Source organism: Mustela putorius, unplaced genomic scaffold (genome assembly GCF_011764305.1).
Source record: "Mustela putorius furo isolate JIRA1106 unplaced genomic scaffold, ASM1176430v1.1 tig00003909_pilon_pilon_pilon, whole genome shotgun sequence".
Lineage (NCBI taxonomy): Eukaryota > Metazoa > Chordata > Mammalia > Carnivora > Mustelidae > Mustela > Mustela putorius.
The window spans coordinates 16,853,325-16,874,699 of NW_025422057.1; positions in this window are offsets into that span (position 1 = coordinate 16,853,325).

Below are 21,375 nucleotides of genomic sequence, written 5' to 3' on the forward strand. Positions count from 1 at the left end.
GGTTAAAGCCTCTGCCTTCAGCTCAGGTCATGATCCCAGGGTCCTGGGACCGAGCCCCACGTCGGCTCTCTGCTCTGCAGGGAGCCTGCTTTCTCCTCTCTCTCTGCCCGCCTCTCTGCCTACTTGTGATTTTTCTCTCTCTGTCAAATAAATAAAATATTTTAAAAATATATATATTCCCTAAGAGCCAAAGGGGAGGAGAGTGGAGGGACAGGTGAAATAGTTAGAAGGAATTAATATTGGGTTTTGGCAGCTTAAATCTACCAGTGGCAAGGTAGAAGGAATGAGTTACATATAGGCGGGCCATTCTCTGCGCTCGAGCCTTTTACATCCAAGTTGAGAAAGCAGACCCTGTACCTGCATAATAATGGCCTCAATATATTTGTCACATGCATTAGTTAGAATGGGCTACAGTCCCCATAGTTTAAAGAAAGGGGGGGGGGGCGCCTGGGTGGCTCAGTCAGTTAAGTGTTTGACTCTTGATTTCAGCTCAGGTCATGATCTCAGGGTTGTGAAACGGATCCCTGCATCAGGCTCTGTCATGGGCATGAAGCCTGCTTAAGATTCTCTCTCTCCCCCTGTGTGTGTGTGTGTGTGTGTGTCTTTTTCTCCTCTTCCCCTCCCCCTCTAAAAAATAAAAATTCAAAAATAAAAACAAAAAACCTCAGTGGCTTAATACAACTTTATTTCTTGCTAATGCTATGTGTCCAGTGGAGGTCAGCAGACAACTCTGGTCCACATGGTCACTCAGGGACACAGGCTGAGGAACTCTCTGATCTCTCTGTCTCTTTGGTCACTGCAGGAAGAGTAGGAAGAGAGAGTAGTAGGGGATCAGATACTAGCTCTTAAATGTTTTGACTCAAAAGTGAAACAATCTTCCTAACAAGGAAACACTTTGGCCCACAGTCCCCTGGCCAGGCCGAGTCACCTGACTTGCTCAGCTGCAAGGAAATAAAGGAGGTACCCCGTGGTTTGGTGAAGCATAAATGCTTCCATCGTGCAATAAAACATGCTTAAGAGAGACAATTTTTACAAAAGCGCAGCTGAGTTATCAGCAGCCCACTCGTGATCAACCCAGATGAAAACTGAGCCTGACTTTCCCCTGGAAAGATGAGGTGTGTAAACAGGGTTCAAGTCTGAGTTCACCTGATAGCCAGATGCCTCACTGAAGGCTGAGGGTGGGGATGATCCCTCCTGTGTTCAAGGTGCACATTCTCTGGACAAAGCTCTGGACAAACCAGAGTTTCCTCTAGATCGGATTGTACCATGTGAACACCTGGATGGATGGATAAGTCCTTCAAAATCATTTGATTTCACTGTCTCATCATGGTGGAGGCACCTGAAGACCGAGCAGGGGATGTAACTTACCCAGAGTTGTACAAGTAGTTCATGACCATGCTAAGAATTAAGCCCTGCCTCAGAGCTTCCAGTCCAGTCATTCCTACCCCTAGAAGACAAGACATTTCTGAAGTTTAGGGAGGAAAACATAAGTTGAACCCAAACTCAAAAATTCTTTCCTAATACACAAAAACAAAAATGACAAGCATCAATTTATTAATAGTAAAAACATTAAATTAAGTGTCAGAAAGACATCTAAACATATCCTTGATCTCAATAAATGTGAATGGATAAAATTATTTTATGGGGAGTCCAAGACTTTCAAATGTTTGAAATACAGCTTGATGCTATCTGTGGTTCAAACTGGAAACAAAATGACACAAAGGTCAAAAATCAAACAAACCATAATAATAGAGTGAGTGTGGTCATTCTGATAGAAGACAAAATGAGAATTCGAAGTTGAAAGCATAAAATAAGACCATATGAGTGGGAGGGAGGCTGGCTGTGTTTCTCCCTGAAACAGTCACATGGTCCTAAAAAGCCAAAACACAGGTTAGCTAAGGAACATCAGTATGACAAAGATATAATGGAATTATCTGTGAGGTATGTGTGTATGTTGGAGGGGATGTATGTATGTGTAAATGTACATATATGACCATGAGATCAAAATTCTCTGGGGCTCTGCAAGTCCATCCCACTCTCCTGTAAACACTTAGACATAATACTATACTGGGCCTTAGCTCTCTGTCCCCCTAGAGCTCACCCTCTAAGCTAGGCTGCTTGGCCACAGGTCTTTATACAGAAGAGCGCCCATCCCAACAAGCTAGGAATTCTGCTAGCAAAGAAACCGGTGCATGAGAATTTGGCATATGAACCAGTCTTCAGGATGGGGAGGTCCCCATAACTGGGAAGAAATTATTCCAATCCAACAAGGGGAAGGGGGGCCCCCAGGATCAGTATCTGCTCCCAATATCACAGTCAGAGTTGCCAAGTCCTCCCAGGAAACCCCAAAGCTGGTGGCTGCCCTCCAGAGAACGAGCGGCTCCCCAGACACCTGGCTGGGCACCGGGGGACCCCAGCAGCTGAGAGTTTTTTCCACAGACCCTGTCGTGCTGGGCGTTTCCAAAGCAAATATCCCTGAGGCCCACACAGGCACCATCTGTTTCCCATTTTGAGCAAGTCCTACACCAGTTTGTTAAGAACTTCACCGAAGGGAAGAAAAGAAATAGCCTCCTAAAAACACCCAGCTCGTCCTGCCCTTCCCCAAAGCTTCATCACAGAGCACAGCAGCCAAGGGCCGGCAGCAGGAGGCAAACAAGATGGCCGCTATCTCTGCAGCGGCTCCTCACAGCCCCAAGCCAGAGCCTTAACGGGGGCCATGCTAGACGCTGGGTGTTTATGGCTTGGGTCGCTAGCTGTTGCCAGTTCTTGGTTTCTAAAAGCATCAAGGAGCCTCAGAGCTAGTGGCTCAGGCGTGGGAGGCTTTGGAGGGTGGGGTACGAGGAGCTGGAGGTGGAAGGTCTTTCCCACAGAGGAACTCCAGGTCAGATCAGAGCTGCTGCCGCTGCTGAGAACTCAGCTGTGTCTTTTGTTGCCTGCGATTGTCCCTCCTGCCGCCCACCGTGGGGACAGCTCAACACACCACACACAGCCTGGGCAGGCTGGCCTCTGTGCTGGGCTCGCCTTCATTAATCTGCCTGCCACAGAGCCCCTGGGAAAAGAGGAAATTGTTTCATGCTCGCCCAGGGACGTGGGGAAAAGGCTCTGAGCAGGAAGGAGGCCCCGGGTTGGGGTGCTTTGGTGTCACTCCCAGGGCGGGCCAGAGACAGTGGCCTCTTTGGGGAGCAGGCAGGTCCTTCCCCGGGAGGATCCGGGGTTCCTGCCGCCCGGCCGGTAATGAGCCCGGTGATGGAGGCTGGCTGGGGTTACTCTGGCTGCACTTGGGGCCTGAAACAATCGGGGCCTGTTTTCTGACACAGATGACAAATGGAGGAAGTGAAGGGGTGGGGGGGGAGGTTGCGAGCCTAAGAAAAGCCTGAACAAGAGGAAATACCAAGTGCAAATTGCTGCAATGAATTGTGAAGGCAGGTGCTGGAAGGTAGGAGAAAACCCACAGTGTCGCAGGGCCCATGTTGGGACCTGCCTTTCAGCATTTGCAAGTGACCATCCCTGTGGCTGCGGAGGTGGACAGATGCCTCGGGGTCTGGGGAAGCTATGCTGGTCACCAGTGGAGGCCAGAGCCAGGGCTGGGTCCTCTCTGCGCGCTCAGAAAGGCACAGGGTGTGCTCACCCTGGCTGATGTCTGGGTCCCAAATATCAAGGATAATGGGGGAAGGGAGGGAAGACAGCTTTTTATAATACCAAAGAGATTCCTGATGAAAAGAAGGCCCCTTGTTCTGTTGAGTGGCGCCTGGGTCCTTTGGAGGACTTCTCTGGAGAGAAAGGGGGTGATGGTGGGTGCCAGAAGCTCAGCCACTCTGGGTAAAAAAGGAAAGAATTTGGAGCTCCCCAGGAGCACACCATCAGAAGGCAATGGAAGCAGACATGGAAGGGGACAAAGACAAGTGTGGCAGGTGGATGGCAGGCAGACCCGAGCTTAGGTCTTCCCATATCACCACTCCCTGGAGCTGTGAAGTCAACCGTGACCCAGAGGCCTGGTGGGAGGGGGTTCTGGGGAAACCAGGGAAGAGCTGTAGACAGATGTGAGACAAACAGGACCCATGTATGCACATGCTGGAGGCAAAGGGGCCCCACGAGCCGACCTCATCTAACAGTTCTGGGCATCTGCAAGTCTGCACCACCAAAGGACAGGGGAGCCTCACTGACCTGTGTATCTCATGAGGGTCACCGGACAGGGATAGCTCCCATTCCTAGGCCAGATACCTCTTCTGAGTTGTCCATCCACCCACCTGAACACCCCAGTGCTCTTCGTGTCCTTTCCCCCATTTTTTAGTTATAATCCACCCACGGTAAAATTCACCGTTTTGCACGAATCTTGATAAAGGCTTACTGTTGTAGCCATGATTGTCATCAAAATAGAGAACATCTCCATCATTCCAGAAAGCTCCCTCTTGTGCCTCTGAAAATCAAACCCTTCCCTCCCCCCACACCCCCTGATCTGTTTTATGTCCCTATGGCCCTGCCTTTTCCAGAATGTCGTATAAATGAAATCATACGGTATCTAGCCCTGGAGTCTGGCTTCTTTCACTCCACCTAGAGCACTGGAGTTTGACCCGGGTTGTTGTGGATATCAGTTGTTTGTTTCCTTTGACTGGTGAGTCCTTGTCCCCTTGATGGGTGTATCATGGTTTGTCGGTCTATTCCCTAGATGAGGAACATTTGGGTTCCTTCCTCATATGTCCTTTTGATCTCATCTTTTGTGGGACATTTTACTGGTGGGAATTACAAAAGGGGGGGATAAAAAGAAGAAAGAAAGAAACAATGATCCTGCCAGACTTGAGTAATTCTCCTTCCCAAGGGATCCCAGTTAGCTTTTTAGGTCTATTTCCTTATTTTAATATCTGCCTTCCAAGCTTGATATAGATGACTAACTTTATAACTTACAAAAGACCTTGCTGTTGTTTGTTGTGGTGTGTTGTGTTGTGTTTTACAGCAGCTTTACTGAGATACAATCCCTACACCATCCAGCTCAGCCACGTAAAGTGAACAGCTCCGTGGCTTTTAGAAAACTGACCGAGCTAAGCATCCTTCAACTAGTCGGTTTTAAGAACGTTTTCCTCACTGTGACTTTTTAAAAAGTACACACCCTTTAATTGCCACCTCTAGCCCTGATCTACATTCGGCCTCTGGGGACTCACCCACTCTGGACCTTTCGTAAAAATGTGATCCTACAATAGGTGGTCTTTTTGCGTCTGGCTTCTTTCACTCAGCATAAGGTTTGCAAGGTTCACCCATGCTGTAGTTTATAGCATTACTTCCCTCTGCTCCTCCTCCTCCTCTTCCTCCTCTTCTTCTTCTCTTTTAACTGAATCATAGTCCATTATGTGGCTATACTGCCCAGTTTATCCATTCATCTGTTGATGGACATTTGGGTTGTTTCCATTCGGGTTGCTATGATGCATAATGCTGCTATAAACAAGAGCGTGTGAGGTTTTGTGGGGGCCTCTGTTTTCAGTATATGTCTACGAGCGAAACTGCTGGATTATAAGGTAAGGTAGTGTTTAGCTGTTGCAGGAACTGCCAAGCTTTTTTCCAAAGCAGCTGCAGCATTTCATATTCTGAAAGGCACTTTGAAAGTGTCAAACACAAATAGTTACAATTTAATATTATTCACTGAAATGGCAAGAACGCTATTTGATCATTGTAACAATTTAGACAATACTAAAGTGCCTAGACTAACATTGTCTCCCCCCCACTCCCCAGTCCCAATCACCCCCACGGAGAAGCCCATTTGGTGTGAGTCACCCAGGCTTTCCCCTCTGCTTAACCTATATACAAAATTTACATATATTTGTTACAATGAAAATGCATTTTTACTACATGCATGACTCTAACTTCCTTTTTAAAAATGATGGTTAAAAAATAATAACATAAAACCCACCATCTTAACCATTTTTTTGTGTGTGTGTACCGCTCAGTGGCATTAGGTACACTCATCGTTGTGAAACCAGCACCACCATCCCTCTGCAGAACTTTTCATCTTGCAAAACAAACTCTGTGCCCTTTAAACATCTCCCCCTTCCCACTCCCCAAGCCCCTGGCAACCGTCACTCTCCTGTCTGTCTCTGTGAAATTGATTGCTCCCAGTACCACATATGAGTGGAATCATAGAGCATTTGTCCTTTGGTCACTGGCTTATATCACTTAGCATAATATCTTCAAGATTCAGCGAATTGCTTCCTTTCTAAAGCTGAACCATGAGCCGTATATATTTGCCATGTTGTGATTATCCGTTCACCGGAGGTGGACACCTGGGCTGCAGCCACCTTTGAGCTATTGTGAGCAGTTCCACCAAGAACGGGGTGGACAAGTGTCTCCTCACCTCCCTGCTCTCAATTACTTTGAGTATATAACCTCAAATTCCCTTTTTTAAAAATTGGACTTTTTGTTGGATTATATCACTTAAAATAATTCTTCACAGTGTATTAATGTGGGTCTCCCGGTCACTAAATCACCTTCATGATTTAAATTGCTCAGTTTTCATCCTTAGTATGGGTATTTCATTACCTATTTTACCATTCCCCTTCATGATATATTGACTGGATGTCACTACTGGTTGTTTCCTACGACTGGGCACCAGTCACAGTGCACAGCTCTCCATGCACCTGGGTGATGGGATCCTCCCCACAGTGCTCTCAGGTGGATATAATTATTAGCCGCACCTTAGAGACGAAGAAGCTGAGGCTAGAGAGCATAAGGAACCTGCCGAAGGTCATTCTGCCGAGAAGGGCTAAAGTTAGAAATCAAAGTCTGTCCAGTTCCCAAGACTAACCTCAGCTTCATAGATAATAACACTCCTGAAGTGTCTTATTGGCCAGCCAGGGAGTGGCCTGGAGGGAGCAGGGGAGGGAACTTGAATGTATGTGGACATTTGCATTCCAGGACCCAAGAGACTGAATCCCCAATGAAAGCAGGTCTACCTTTCGACAATGAGTGTCCTTTCTCAGAGGTCAGGTTTCATAGAGCCTCGGAAAACCATGGTAGGGTCCCCCCTTCCCAACAAGGGCCATCGGGTCATGTTGTCTTCTGCTTCCTTTCCTTTTCCTCTTTGACCTCGAGTTCGATCAATCCCACCTTCACCTCTTACCCCACCCCCACACTGTTGTTTTCCAATCTATCCAGGTTCAGGTGACAGAAACCCAGTTCAAATTAGCTCACATGAACGCAGAGAATCGTTTGGCTCATTTAACTGGGAACATAAGGGTGCATCCGGGCCCAATCATGATTGGATCCAGGGGCTCAAGTGAAGTCATCAGGCTCTTTCTCCATCTCCCAGCCCCACTTCTCTCTAGATGGTGACTGAGTTTTTTCCTGTGGCCAACAGGCTTTCTCCATGAGGTAGAAAAGCTAGCCTTCAGAAATTCCAGAACCACAGCTTCAAAGTCTATCTATCCAACCAGAGGGAAGGCCAGTTGCCTTCCCCTAGCATCCATGTATTAGTCTCAGGGAAGGATCAATTGATCCATGTAGTAATTCTGTACCCAATCACATGCCGGGAGGAATCCTAATACTAGGACTGTTGCAGACTCCATGGCATGGAAGGCAGTTTGTGGTACCAAACAGAGGGGAGGGGAAATCATGTATACTAACCAGAAAAAAAAACTACTATCACCCTTTGTCTGCCGTGGCCAAACAGCTCCTCCAACCAACAATAAACTCTCCCCATGGGTTCCTGCTGTTACTGCCACCACTGCCAGTCAACCTCCACCCCCCAACCCCGCCAATTCCCCAAGGCCAGAGAGGAGCCTGAGCACTGTTTCAGAAAGAATGCACACCTCCCATCTCTGAAGGTGTCCAACCCAGCCAGCCCCGTCGCCCCCATTCTGGAGGAGACACCGTGCTCTCCAAATATTTTCATCATCCGCTGCTCCTTCCAACTCACTCCCCAGGCTTAGCTCATCTTTCAGCAAGACTTGTTTCTTCCCCGCTCTAAGGTATGGGAACATGAGGGGCCCAGATGTCCTGGCTGGTTTATGCCGCACAGAGCACGAGGCCGTGCGTGCAGCTCCCTGCTCATCCCTGGACCCTGTCTCGCTGCAGTCCTTGGCTCTGATGATTGCTACAAGCCAAATGGTCACGGACAAGCCTGGTCATTACGCTGCCTCTTCCCCTTGACTTACTGCAGACCCAACTAGATGGAATATTTGGTTTCTTCACCATAAGGAGCCCTAATGTTTGTTCACCATTTGATTGACTCTTAAATGAAAGCCAGGCCCTCTTTTTGGGGGGTGGGGGGCCGGGTAGTATTTGGTTGGTTTCTTCTAGCATGTCATGCTGAATGCATCCCCGGCCTGCCTCCATGGACAAACTACAATCCTTAGCACTTTCCTCCTTCCTTCTCCTCCCCTCCCCCTCCTCTACCCAGCTTGCTGAAAAGGTTGTCTTCTGCCTGATGTCACCAAATACTCTTGCCTATAGGTGAACTTGGACCGATATTTCAAACTGCCAGTGACGAGGACTTTAAGAACTGGCAACAGTGGATGTTTAAAACAGCAGGAGGCTCCCGATCCATCGGCTCACGTTAATCTGGGAAATCAATCACAACATAGAAGCCAAACAAATGGAACCACGATACTTTCAGTGTCCAATGAGTCGCTCGCAAGCAAAGGACACTTGCGCAGAATAAGAAGCTGGCACTCTCCTGTCGCTCACAGTTGACATAAGCAGCAGCACTCCGGTGTTCCGAAAGCGCTCTTCCTTCTACTCTCCCTCCATCTCATTTTCCATCCCCGTATAAAAAGGAAGCGGGAGAGGGCTCCCTCTTATTTCCATTTTGCAAAGGGAGAAATGGCAGATCTCTTTCTGGGGGTGCGCCTCTGCAGGGAGACTTCTGGAATGAAATCCCCAGCGTGCTTCCTGGGAACTCTAGAGTCCAGTTACGGAAGATCGGTTAGGAGGCTGGTATCAGAGAAGACGAGAATTATAGGCTCGCTGGCTCCTCTTCCTCCTCTACACGTATTTCTAAGGCACCCACAAGAGCAGCGGACACAAGGCAAATTCTTTAAAATCCTAACCTTGAAGCCAACTTAGCAATAATATGGCCCCATTTTACAGCTGAATAGGAAGGGTCACTCAGTGGCCGGTATAAATCTTCCAAAGAGCGAGCCAGCATAGAAATAGAAACAGAGTTTTGTCCAAACCACGTATCATTCTTCTTCATAACTAGACTATAGGATTATTTCCCATTTGCATGCTTGAAAAGAATGTCATCCCATAAGAAGGAACAAGAATGGCACATTCCTGCGCCCTGTCCCACTGTCTCTCTGGAAAGCTAAGAATATAAATATACAGATGATTGCTCCTATGCTAGGATTATGGGCTTGAGTTGAGAAATTCACAAAATCTACTCTCTGTGCTCTGAGTTTTGTATTCCTGACATCCTTCGAGTCAACAGGGAAGTGAATGTGGTTTTCTCAGTTTGGGCTCATTCTGAATGGGCACTGTGGGGACAAGAAAGAGGGAGAGATGTGGCAAAAGGACAAGGATCCTTCAGAGCAATGCACAAGATGGGGGCCATGTCTAGATATTGAAAAATAACCGTGAAAAAGAGTGTAAATGTTTATTCCCATCCGTCCATCCAATCACGAGCGCAGTAACCTTCTACTACAGTTCTCAGCTGGCTTGAGGTTCTCGTGAGGATTACAGTGAGAACATTCATGTGTAGGAGGGACCTAGTGGGAAGCCCATCATATGATGGGCCAGCAGTCAATGCTGCATCCGTTTGTTTCCAGGGTTCCTGTGTCCGTACGGCAGTCCGCAGCAGGCAGGGTAGAAGACAAACGTGGTGGTGAGGGTGAAGCTGGCATGGGCAGGGCCTTCCCGTGTGCCTTCAGAAAAGACTTCTGCACCCCACACAGTCCCGGGCCCTGTGGACACACCACTGGACGCTGTCTCGCCATGTCTCCATTGTCCTGCTGAGGTGACTTTGCTTTGGTGAGGTTCAACATCCTCCCGGGGGCTCACAGAGCTCAAGGAGCAGAACCAGGACTCCAACCCAGGTCTGTGGGAACTAAAAGACTACTGGTGAACTCACTAGCTAAAGAGACATCAAAGAGAGTTCTGGTGGGGGCCAGAGTTGCTAAGGGAACAGCCGGTGGATGGTTGGGGCAGAGAGAAGGACCTGGAAAAAGAGGTCAGACAAGCCTGTTGGGGAAGACAGCCCCTGTGTGCAGACTGAAGGTCGGGGGCCACTGCCCCTGGGGTAAGATGCTGCCTTCTGGCCATTTCCTGCCTCACTGAGGGACCAGCACCCATCAGCCCACTGTGGCCCAGGGTGTCTCAAAGGCTTAGGCCTCGGACATGGGCCCCAATTTCTAAATCACAAGCATGGCCCCTGAGAGGGGGTGCTTCACTCATAAACCCATGGGCCCATCGGCCTACGTCTGCCTGCAGGGGGTGACTTTCGTCATTCATGGGAAGGGGTTGTAAGAGCGAGCTGTAGCCCCACTTTAAGAGACACCTTTTCTGGATCTCCATGAATGCCTGCTTCACACCAGGCCGCTCACAGACGAGGGAGACGCAGCTTCTGCTCGCTCTTAAGGAGCTGAGGGTCTGGTGGGGGGAGGTGGTCACAGACCCAGACCCCGGGGAAAGCACAATACAGGGGCACAGGGAGGCCAGGCATGGGGTCCTGTGTCTGGACTCCGGAGTCTCTCCTGGCTAATCAGCCCTCTCTGCTCTCCTTCTCCTCGCCCCCTCACTTGGCAAATCAGAGCCTGGCGAGGCCGACCCCCCACTCCCAACCCACCAGCTGCTCCCGCTCATCTGATCCCGGCTGAGTCTGACCTGGGCTGGTCACCCTTCACCCCCAGGTGTAGTCAAAAGGTCCTTTGTCTCCGGGGACTCTGGGAAATTCCTTCCTTCCTCCCAGCTTGGGGACCTGCCACTCTTAATAGGTTCAATATTTGATTGTCAACAGATGGAAGGTCAATTCTCAAAAAACAAGGGCTTTGGGTCTGAATTGTTTCTTTAAGTCTCTCCAACTCTCCACAGGATCTCGGGCCAAGATGTTAGGCTGAACCTAAAATCAATCAGGCCCCAGGCTACAGAAAAAGTGGCTCAAAATACAAAACGTGCTCTCTAACACACGGTGCGAGGCTTTCTTCTCCAGAGCGCGGCTGCTCTTCGTCTCTGAGCAGTTTAGAGAACAGCACAGACATCAGTCTGAAGAGGCCAGATCCTTTCAAGGATACTTAAAAATGACAACGGTGATAATAAAAGGACATCTCATTTAGCATTTTAAGGCAGCTGCTTATTGAGAACCAGTTTTCCAGAAACCTCCTTTGTTTGTGAAGTGTTGTTGTGGCCACCATGGCCTCACTTTACCTTGGCTTTCAGTCTCTTATGAAGCCAGGGACTTGAGAGAGAGAGAGAGAGAGAAGGAGACAGACCAGGGACCTGTGTGAAGAGTGCAGGCAGAATTCTTTTTGGTGCAGCCCTTTTGGAAAGCCACAAAGCAAAGACACTGGACACTGGGTCCACCTCCTTCCTGTCAAACAACAGCTGACGAAGGTTTGCCAGGACTCAGCTGGGGAAACGTTCAGATCCTCACGATCAGAGGCCCCGAGTGGACCAACAACTGGAATCAAGACTCAAGTGCAGTCAGTAAGAAGGACTGTTTTTCACAACGAGGGGTACCTGGTACCACCTGAGTTAGTGCCAGAAACTTTAGTTGTGAAAAACACCAAGGGGAGCCATTCTTCCTGGGCTGCTGTAAATGAGAGATCCCTTTGACTAAAGAGGAAACAGTCCTTGAACTTCCTAAGAGCTGAGATCCTAAAAGCCACACACCTTTCTCCCTGGGAAGACCCTGGGACTTCAAGCAAAGATGCTTGCCCTCCCCCCTCTAGTTCCCAGCCTCCCTTGGCGTCTGCTTCTGATATGAGGGCGGAGTGGCCAATGGCAGACAGCAGACAGCAGACAGAATTGTCCACTTTAGGGAGGCATTCATTATAGAGAAAGTGTGCAGCACTCCGGGATATATGCAAGTCCTAGGCAAACCCACGTGAGAGTTCCTACTCTATTAAGTATTTTATGAGCACTGAACTGCTTTGCTTCGATGTAGAAATAGGAATAATGCCTAACATTTATTGAGCACCTACTATATGTCTAACCTGGAAAAGCAGAGTGCTCAGGGAGAGACTCGGGGAGGAGGCTTTGCAAGAGAGTAGGAAACAGAAGGGGAATGGTGCTCGGGGCAAGCAAGGTCAAGAGCAAAGCCTTCAGGGTAGGAATGGAGTCCCAGGTAGGACTCCGGCAAGACCTTTCTGGGGAAGGTGGATGAGCTGCAGGTCAAGCTTTCACCTGGTAAGGCTGCACTCATCTCCGAGGAATAGCAAGTCTTAGCAGCAGCCTCCTGGCAACAGGTCTCTTTAAGGGGTTCCTGAGCCCAGCGCCGAGCGAGGCAGAAAGGTTTTGACAGTTTCACTTTATTTTGTTCTAAACAAGAGATAATATGAAATAGGCACCTGGGAGTGGTTTGAATTAACAGCCCGAACCAAATGAACAGCTGCATCCCAGAGAGGCGGAGGGTGGAGGGGGGAAGTTTCCTGCTCTTGGTCATATCTCCTTTCAGCAACATTACATTAACACTTATGAAATACAGCCGAAAAGTCAGGCAGTATTTAAGGGGGACGAGAAACGTACTTCCATACTGTGTGCAAAATGTACGGCCAATTAATTGGCCGTGTAAGCCTTGGGTTTTCAACTCATCTGCAGAAGGCTCGAGGTTAATGAAACTGTTACGTATGCCTGGATGTTGTGGAAGGGAAAAACGGGAGGAATAATTGACAAACGCCCTCCATCTCCTTGGTGGTGTGGGCTCTTCTTATCTGACAGTGCTTATCAAAGGCTGGGATGTGGGTGGAATGGGTCTCTCGGAGTGTGCGTGCATGCGTGTGCGTGTGTGTTTGTGCGTGTGCATAACCATGTTAATGAGAACAATTATATTTCCCCATCTGGAATCCATTAGCTGTGATTACGATGACAGACTCTCCTACCCTTATTACTATCAGGATTAGCTCACCCCATTATTACTGGGCCACCTTTCTCAATCTGCTACGAGGAGCAGAGGACACAGTTTCCTGTCATCTAAGCCGGCTCCCTTGCTCCCACTCCGGAGCTGTTGTAAACTCCCTCACCCCATCTCAATTACAAGAGCCCTAATAGGGCCCTCCTGTCCCCAGCGATGGGCCTCTGCAGGTGTGCGGGAGGTGGGGGCGGGCGACCAGCTGATCCGTGAGGCCAGGAGGCGGCCGCCCACTGCACCGTGCTCGGGGTACCGGGCCTGCACCTTGCAGGTGTACGGCAATCATCTTGGCCCAGTTACCTCATCGTTGCTTAGGGTGGAAGGGAAAAATAAATAAGGCACACTAAAAAGGCTGTTATTGCAAAATAGGAAAAGCCTGAGACAGGCAGGACCTCCAAATGGAATGCTTGATTCCTTCGATCAAGCCTGTGGGCTCCAAGATCTGGTCCCCCAAGACCAGAGCTGAGAAGAGGAAATAGGGATGCTTTCGGGATGGAAGCACGGAGCGCGCTACTAAGCTCTGTGGACCCTGGCCTTCCCTCCTCGCTAGCAGCTCTGTTTTTCCCCTTCCCAAAGGACCTTCCTTGCTGCCCATGCCACCCCACCCGGCCTGACAGGCAGCAACAGCAAGCAGGGACTTTATTAAAAAAAAATCTCCGCAAGAATTCGAGATTTCCCAAGAGGTCATCAAAGAAGACTCCATGAGTGAAGACAGAACACGGCTGGCTTATCTCATGCTTATCTCACGGTTCAGTCCGCTCTCTGTTTGTTTGGAATGTAGTACGTGGTGTGCCCCATTTTTTCAGGACTTGGGTCCTCTGTGGCAGAGCATCCCCCTCGGGGGTGCTGAGCTGGCAATGTCCTCAGCCTTCAGGGCAGCCAGGGCCCCCAGTGTAGTGCCCCCAGCTCAGAGACACCTCCTCCATTTATCCCAGAGGGGCTGTTGGTAGCAGAATTTTCATGTAAGCCTCAACACATGAAAAGATTGGGAAGCATCCCTCTAAAGATCTCAATTCCTCCTGCTCTGCATATTCCACCAACCGCCCTTCTCCTCCTTGAACAACCAAAGGTATAAGGTCCCTTATGTTGGCCAACAATGTCTTCTGTTGGCCACCTGGGACAATGAGGCCCCAAGGGCTCCATGACTCACCTGAGGTCACACAGCAATGGGGTGCCAGAGCTAGGACTAGAAGCCAGGCCTCCTGGCTCCCAACTGAAGTCTGCTCTTACCAGACTTGATGCAGATGTTTTCCTCGCTTCCTGTACTCTGGAAACTTCTCCCAGCCTCTCCTTGCCTGTCTTGCTGCCCTCTGCCCTGCCACCCTGCAGAGCTGATTTGAACTTCCCTGCTACTGATCTGCACAGCCCAAGCATCGGGAACATATGCAGTAAGAACCACAGCTTTCATGATTCCTGACTCAGAGAGGAGGTTGGGGGGACCTCGGCTCTAAGCTGCTGTTCCTGGCTTCTGTCAGAGGACAGCAAGGGGTTCCCAGGAAGACTGTCACAGGACAGCCTTCCATGTCTCCCAAGGATGCAGGCACTAGCTGCCCCAGCAGGCTCTGGTTCACGTCCACTGGGGGAAAGCCCGGCCTGAGTGTTCATCCCTTTCAAGCGCATTGGTGGTAGGGTCGGCATGACAACCAAGAGTCATCAATTCAGAGTGGGTGTCAATGCAGGAGCCTGGGGGGTCTGGGGGGGGGCAACAAATATCCTTTTTCCAAGCAATTCTGAAGTCTAGAAAACAGGGGACTTCTGTAAAGATGAGCAAACTCTACAGTCCTCGTCAGACCCTACTTGACCCCACTTAAAACCCCATCTGAGCATCTGTCTCCATCTGTTTAGAGATGTGAGGGTTATTCTGGGCACTGTCTGAATGAATGTTCCTTCTTCTGCCAATAAAGGGCTTCCCACCCCAGTTAGGGATGCCTTAAGCTGATCAGTGTCGAGCGTGAGGGGAACCAAGAGATGATAGATTTGCTCTAATTCTTCATTGGAGGAAAGGGCAGGATGATTCTTACTCTGATGCTTATCCTCAAGGTCAAGAAAATCAACAGTTCCCACATAAGATTTCCTGTCCACACCTCCCAAAACTGGAACAACATATCATTTCATCCAAATGACAGCTCATAACCATTTGGAGATCAAATAGAATGTGATAAGGTAGGTATGTGAGTTGTCTGAGGAAGTTTAAATATATATTAAAAGAAAATCGGTAGCAATATGTAAAGTGACCAGGAAGCTTGGAAATGGGTGATCTCCTAGACTTCTGGTAGAAATGAAAAGTGAGACAACTTTACTGAATGGCGGTGTGACAAACACATACCAAAGACCTTAAAAAGGCATAGCCTTTGACTCGGCAATTCTAAGGATTTTACCCCCAAGGAAATAATCAGAAATGCGTACAAAGACCTACATATGTAAATTTTCATCACAGCAATTCTGCGTAGTAGGGAAAAATAAAAATAGCTTAAGTGCCTAAGAAAAGGGATTCATTTGGGGGAAATAATTAAATAATGACACATTGCAACAGAGCCATTGAAAATAGGGAATTAAACATTTGCATTAAAATAGGGAACTTTTTCATAATGTAATTGCAAGTAAAACAAAGTCAGGCAACAGAACAGTTTCTCCAGTATTATTTCAGTTTTATAAAAATCTGTGTATGTGAGTGCACATGAGTGTGTGTATTTGTGTGTGTGTTGATTAGAAGAAATATTTGGAGGCTACACCCAAAGCTTTCCACAAGGAGTGTATATTGTTTTTATAATCAGAAATATAAATGTTAAGGAAATGAAATTCATTCCTGAAGCTACAAAGTAGGACAGAAGAGTAAATTGTACCTTTTCTTACTACTGATTAAACCATTGCGGCCCTACTCTCAGCTCTCAAACAGAACTTTTCTCAGATATCAGACCTTGTCCAATCAATACCCTGAATCAGCTAAACTCATCCAAGTCATGAACTTGGTTTCATAATATATGCCTTGCACTTTGTAATTTTATAGGAAAAACTAAATATTCTTCACCCCTTTCACTTGTGAGAAAATATATGCATTTGCCTGACTGATGTTTGTGACAGATATTTTCCTAAATGTGAAGGTCTGGGACTCTCCCTGCCCACATCACTGCCCTCACTTCCCTTCTGCAGAGCATCATACCGACACGTCCACCGGAGCAGAGCTTTCCTGTGAATGGCCTCATACTATACTTGTAAGTTACTTGATCTTCCAAAACCAGAGATATCCTGGGGATTGTAGCCCCAAAAACTAAGAAAGTGACACCTCCAGGAAGACAGACCACCAAAGATAAGCCAGAATGGTAACTCTGCTTAAGAAGTCCCCTTGTGGGGCGCCTGGGTGGCTCAGTGGGTTAAAACCTCTGCCTTTGGCTCAGGTCATGATCCCAGGGTCCTGGGATTGAGCCCCATATTGGGCTCTTTGCTCAGTGGGGAGCCTGCTTCCTCCTCTCTCTCTGCCTGCTTCTGATCTCTGTCTGTCAAGCAAATAAATAAAATCTTAAAAAAAAAAAAAAAAAGAAAAAAAGAAGTCCCCTTGTGTAAGTCTGAAAAACCATAAAACAAACTTAGTGCTTTTTTTCCTGATAGGAAACAGCCAGTCCATAACCAAAAAGACTGACAAAGACTTTTGGTGGTGTCAAGGCTGGTCTTTGCCACAAAGCAAGTCCTGGGACTCACTACAAGTCAGCTTTGCTTTATCTTTCACAGCTTCTGCCTCCCCCAGGGCATGCCTCTCTCCCTGCTTACTGATGCTTCTAGCTGTCCAGGGACACAGCATCTAGAACTTAACATTCTCCAAGTATGTCTAATGATCAAGATCGATCCTTTCTTCCAGCAAGCTATCAACACTGCTGTTCCTTCAAGAATGACTGGTTAGAGGCATTGATTGAATTAGTCACAATAAGCTATAAATGGACTACAGCCTTCCCTCTTCCTGTGGGTGTCTAAGTCAGTTCTTTTGGAACGGTAGCCTTTGGATCACCTGCATGAGATCACCCAGGAGCTTGTTAAGACAATGGGTTTCTGGGTACCACTCTTTCAGAATGAACGTCACTCCTGGTAGACTCCAAGGATCTGCATTTTCAACAAGCCCCCTTGATTTCTATGCACCCTAGAGCATGGTAACTGGGGAAACATGGAGGCGGAGTTGATATCCTTGACTAGAGAAGCCTTCACCGTGAAATGACCCGATTTCTGCTCCAGGAGCACCACATCAAAAAACAGGGGTTAGTTATTCCAAGAACACTCACTAAATGCGTCTTTACGCAACAGGTACTGTTATCATTTGCACTTCACAAACAATGCCCGCACTCATGAAGATCAGAATGATTAGGCATGGACTTGCTGAGGTCACACGGCTCTTGGATGTTGAATCTAGCCATCAAACCTCAGCAGCCTGCAGAAAGCCTCCTGAGGACCTACTTCAAGTAGCAAGTTTAACTTCTCTCAATCAGAGCTTCTCCAACGTCGCTAAGACGGACAGTGATGCCCAAACTTGAAGGGCTGTGAGGACATCCCTAAAAGGAGAGGGAGAGAAAAACAAAACAAAGTTCCTTTAAGTGATGAATAACTTAGAACACTACACCATGTCAAGCCTCACTGGACATCTTGGACCCCAATGTGGGCTGGTCGGCATATTTTAGTTTTGCCTAAGAAGGCGCAGAACTTTGAAACCGTTCCCTTTTGTGCTGTGATGGCGCATGCGTTCTGACTTGAGAAAGGCTTATGTTGAGAGGAGCTCCACCCTCCCTCTCGCAGAGGCTGGTTGTAGCTATTTCCATCTGCAATGACTGTTTGGTGACTCTTTAAGAAAGTGCTGCCTGAGGTTCTCTAATCACCCCACTTTTATTAAGCGCTCAAGGAAATCACACAGGTGCAGGATTTCCTAATGGACAGGCAAGTGGTGACGTGTACAGAGGAAAAGCAGTTGCCGGGAGCAATGTGACCCCGCCCCCACTGGGGGAACCTGCATGACACAGATTGAATAGTACTTTGGTGCCCCCAAAGGGGAGCAAAAGAGGGATTTAAGAGACAGGATAAATGAGACGGGGACCAGCAGCAAATAATATTATTATAACGAGTACAGGAACAAGGTCTAGAAAGATCACTAAAGGAATAGGGATCAGAGACCCTCATGTCCCTTTACCTTGTAAGCATCCTGGAGATCCAAGACCCTTCACACCAAGGGCTGTGGGGATCGTCAGCCCCAGTTAGAATGAGCTCTGGAGCTGAGTACTTGAAAAGTTACAGGGAGTCAAGCATTGTACCAGCTGCTATGGAATGAGGTACATGTGAAGGCAACACCCCCTTTACCTGTGGGAAGGATAGAGTCGGGAGGGGGGAGGGATAGATTGGGAGACACGGGTGTGATACTGCAATGGTACCTATCATTTATTTGGCTCTCTGATGCCACTGAGTGGTTTGCAAAAATAACTGAAGGATATTGTTCCCATCTCCACATGACCAAAACTGAGACAGAGAGTCGTGAGGCTCCTTATCCCAAATCACACAGCTAGTAAGTGATGGAACCAGCATCTGCCCTGAAGGCTGGCTCCAAAGACATGCTCTCAACCACTCTCCTCAACAAAGAATTGAACTTGAGATTGCTCTGCGAGTGGAGAGCAAGATGTGTCCAGGGCATGATGGGAGCACCGAGAAAGGGGGCCCAGCCTGACTTCGATTCAAATTCTGGCTCCAGCCATTACTAAATGTGAGACCTTGGGCAAAGAAGTTACTCCCTTTCAGCTTTAGTTTTTCCATCTCTAAAATGGGTTCGATTGTTTCAAGCACATGAGATTATCTTAGAATGAAAGGGGATAATTTCATAAAGCATCCAACACAGCACCATTGAGAAGGTTACATAGTACATTCTGGGTTAATGATGCTTTCTTCCCTTTCCTGGCTGCTTTTCAAGCTGGGAAATGGTGGGGGCTAGCAGCCAAAAGTGGAAACAGACACAGAGTACATCACTGGGGGTGATATGGACAGGCACAGCCTCTGTGGGGAGTGCTCCAACATCACCTTGTGAAAATGCAGCGAGGTCCTTAAGGGGACAGATGTGGGCTATCCATCACAACATTGTCTTTAACAGTGGGGAGTGGAAAGCAATCTACAGGTCCATCACTTGGAAATGTATCAGAAGATTAGGGGGAGTGTCAGTTATGGAATACATTATAGGAGGTAGGGGTAATGTACTATCCATATATAAAACATGATTAGAACCTGAAAACATAGTTTGGGAGTAAAAATAAGAGTCAGAAGAAGCTCTATAGCCCATCTCCACTCATATAAATAAAGAATACTTGCACACTCAAAATAACATTGTGTACTTTGTAACGATGCCCATGTACATAATGTACATATCTGTGTGCATACATATCTTGAAGATGTCCACATTCAAATCTCTAGAACCTGTGGATCTGTCATGCTCTAGTCCAAAGGGAATGAAGGTTGTAGATCAGCTGACCTGGAGATGAGCTGTCGTCATGGATTACCAGGGGGTCCCAATGTCATCGCCAAGGTCCCCACAAGTGACAGGTGCAGCAGGAAAGTGAGTGTGTGAGGGATACAGGTGAGGAAGACTAGATCAGCCATTCTTGGCTTTAAGGGTAGAAGAGAGGGCTGGGAGCCAAAGAATGCAGGCAGCTTCTAGAAGCTGGAAAAGGCAAGAAAGCAGATTCTTCCCTCCAGCCTCCAGAAAGCGCACAGCCCTGCCAACAAACGAGCTTAGTCCAGTGAGACCCAGTTTGGGCTTCTGACTTGCAGAATGGTGAGATAATAAATCTGCGTTGTTTTAAGCCCCCCTCTATGTGCTAATTGCTTACAGCAGCAATGGGAAAGTAATAGGATGTCGGACACATTAGCCTGAGTGCCAATGGCGGAGGAGGAAAGGTGCAAAGACCTGAAAGGAAGGGGTTGCCCGTGATGTTACGCCCGGTGCTGAGGAATACTGCAAATTCTGCTTGAGGGGGAGGGCAAGAGAGAGGCTAGAAACGGGTCCTACGAGCTCCCGTGCCACACAGGGCCCCAGGTGTACCGACCGAACCACGCCATGGGTCAGGATTGACAACCCTCCAGGGGGTGTACCATCAAGGAGTAATCATATTCTGGTGGGTCAGATGAAAACAGCTTCTAGAGTGAGCTGGAACCTGGTGATGGTTTTCCCTGGGTTCGTGGTGTGGTACTAAGCCATCTTCCCAACCACGCTTAACAAAAACTACTTCTGGGGGTGCCTGGGTGACTCAGTCAGTTGGGCATCTGACTCTTGATTTCAGCTCAGGTCATGATCTCAGGGTCCTGAGATCAAGCCCTGCAAATGACTCTACACTCAGCGGGGGGTCTGCTTCTCTCTTTCTCCCTCTCCACCTTCCCCTTCCCTTACTCTCTCTCTCACTCTCTCTCTAAAATAAGTAAATAAATCTTTTTTAAAAAATTACTTCAGAGTTGGGTAGAGAAGACTAAAAAAGTTAGAAATTGCCTTTATGGTGTATTAAACTATGGTATCAATACAAAGTTTACAGAATTTCTTTCAGACAACAGAAGATGGGGTATTTCCTAACTTATTTTGTGAAGCTAATATTATCCCAATGCTGAAACCAGATAAAGACAGGACAAATACACTACAAATATTCCTCCTGTGCTTAGACACAACCGACCTCAACCAAGTATTAGCAAACTGAATCCAGCAGTACATAAAAAGATCTAGATACTATGACCAAGTGGGATTTATTCCAGGTATGCAAGGCTGGTTCAACCATCAATCCATGTGGGGCGCCTGGGTGTCTCAGTCGGTTAAGCGACTGCCTTCAGCTCAGGTCATGATCCCAGGGTCCTCAGATTGAGTCCCACGCTGGGCTCCCTGCTCAACGGGGAGCCTGCTTCTCCTTCTCCCTCTGCAGCTTCCCCTGGTTGTGCTCTCCTGTTCTCTCTCTCTTTTTGTCAAATAAAGTCTTAAAAAAAAAAAATCAATCCGTGTGATCCGCTATATCTAGAGGCTAAGAAGAAAAATCGTATGATCATATCAATTGATTCAGAAAATGCATTTGATAAAATCCAACACCGAATCATGATAAAAATTTCTCCACAAACTAAGAATAGAAGGAAGCTGCTAGCTTGATAAAAGCATCTACAAAACACCCACAGCTGCCACCATATCTGATGGTAGAAGACTGAATGCCTTCTTCCCGTGATCAGGACCCAGGCAAGGATGCCTATCCTCACTCCTTTTATTCCGTGCAATCCATGGGGGATATGGTGTCCCTACTAGGCCTTCCTGGGTTCCCAACAACAGGAGCCAAGATTTGGACCTCCGG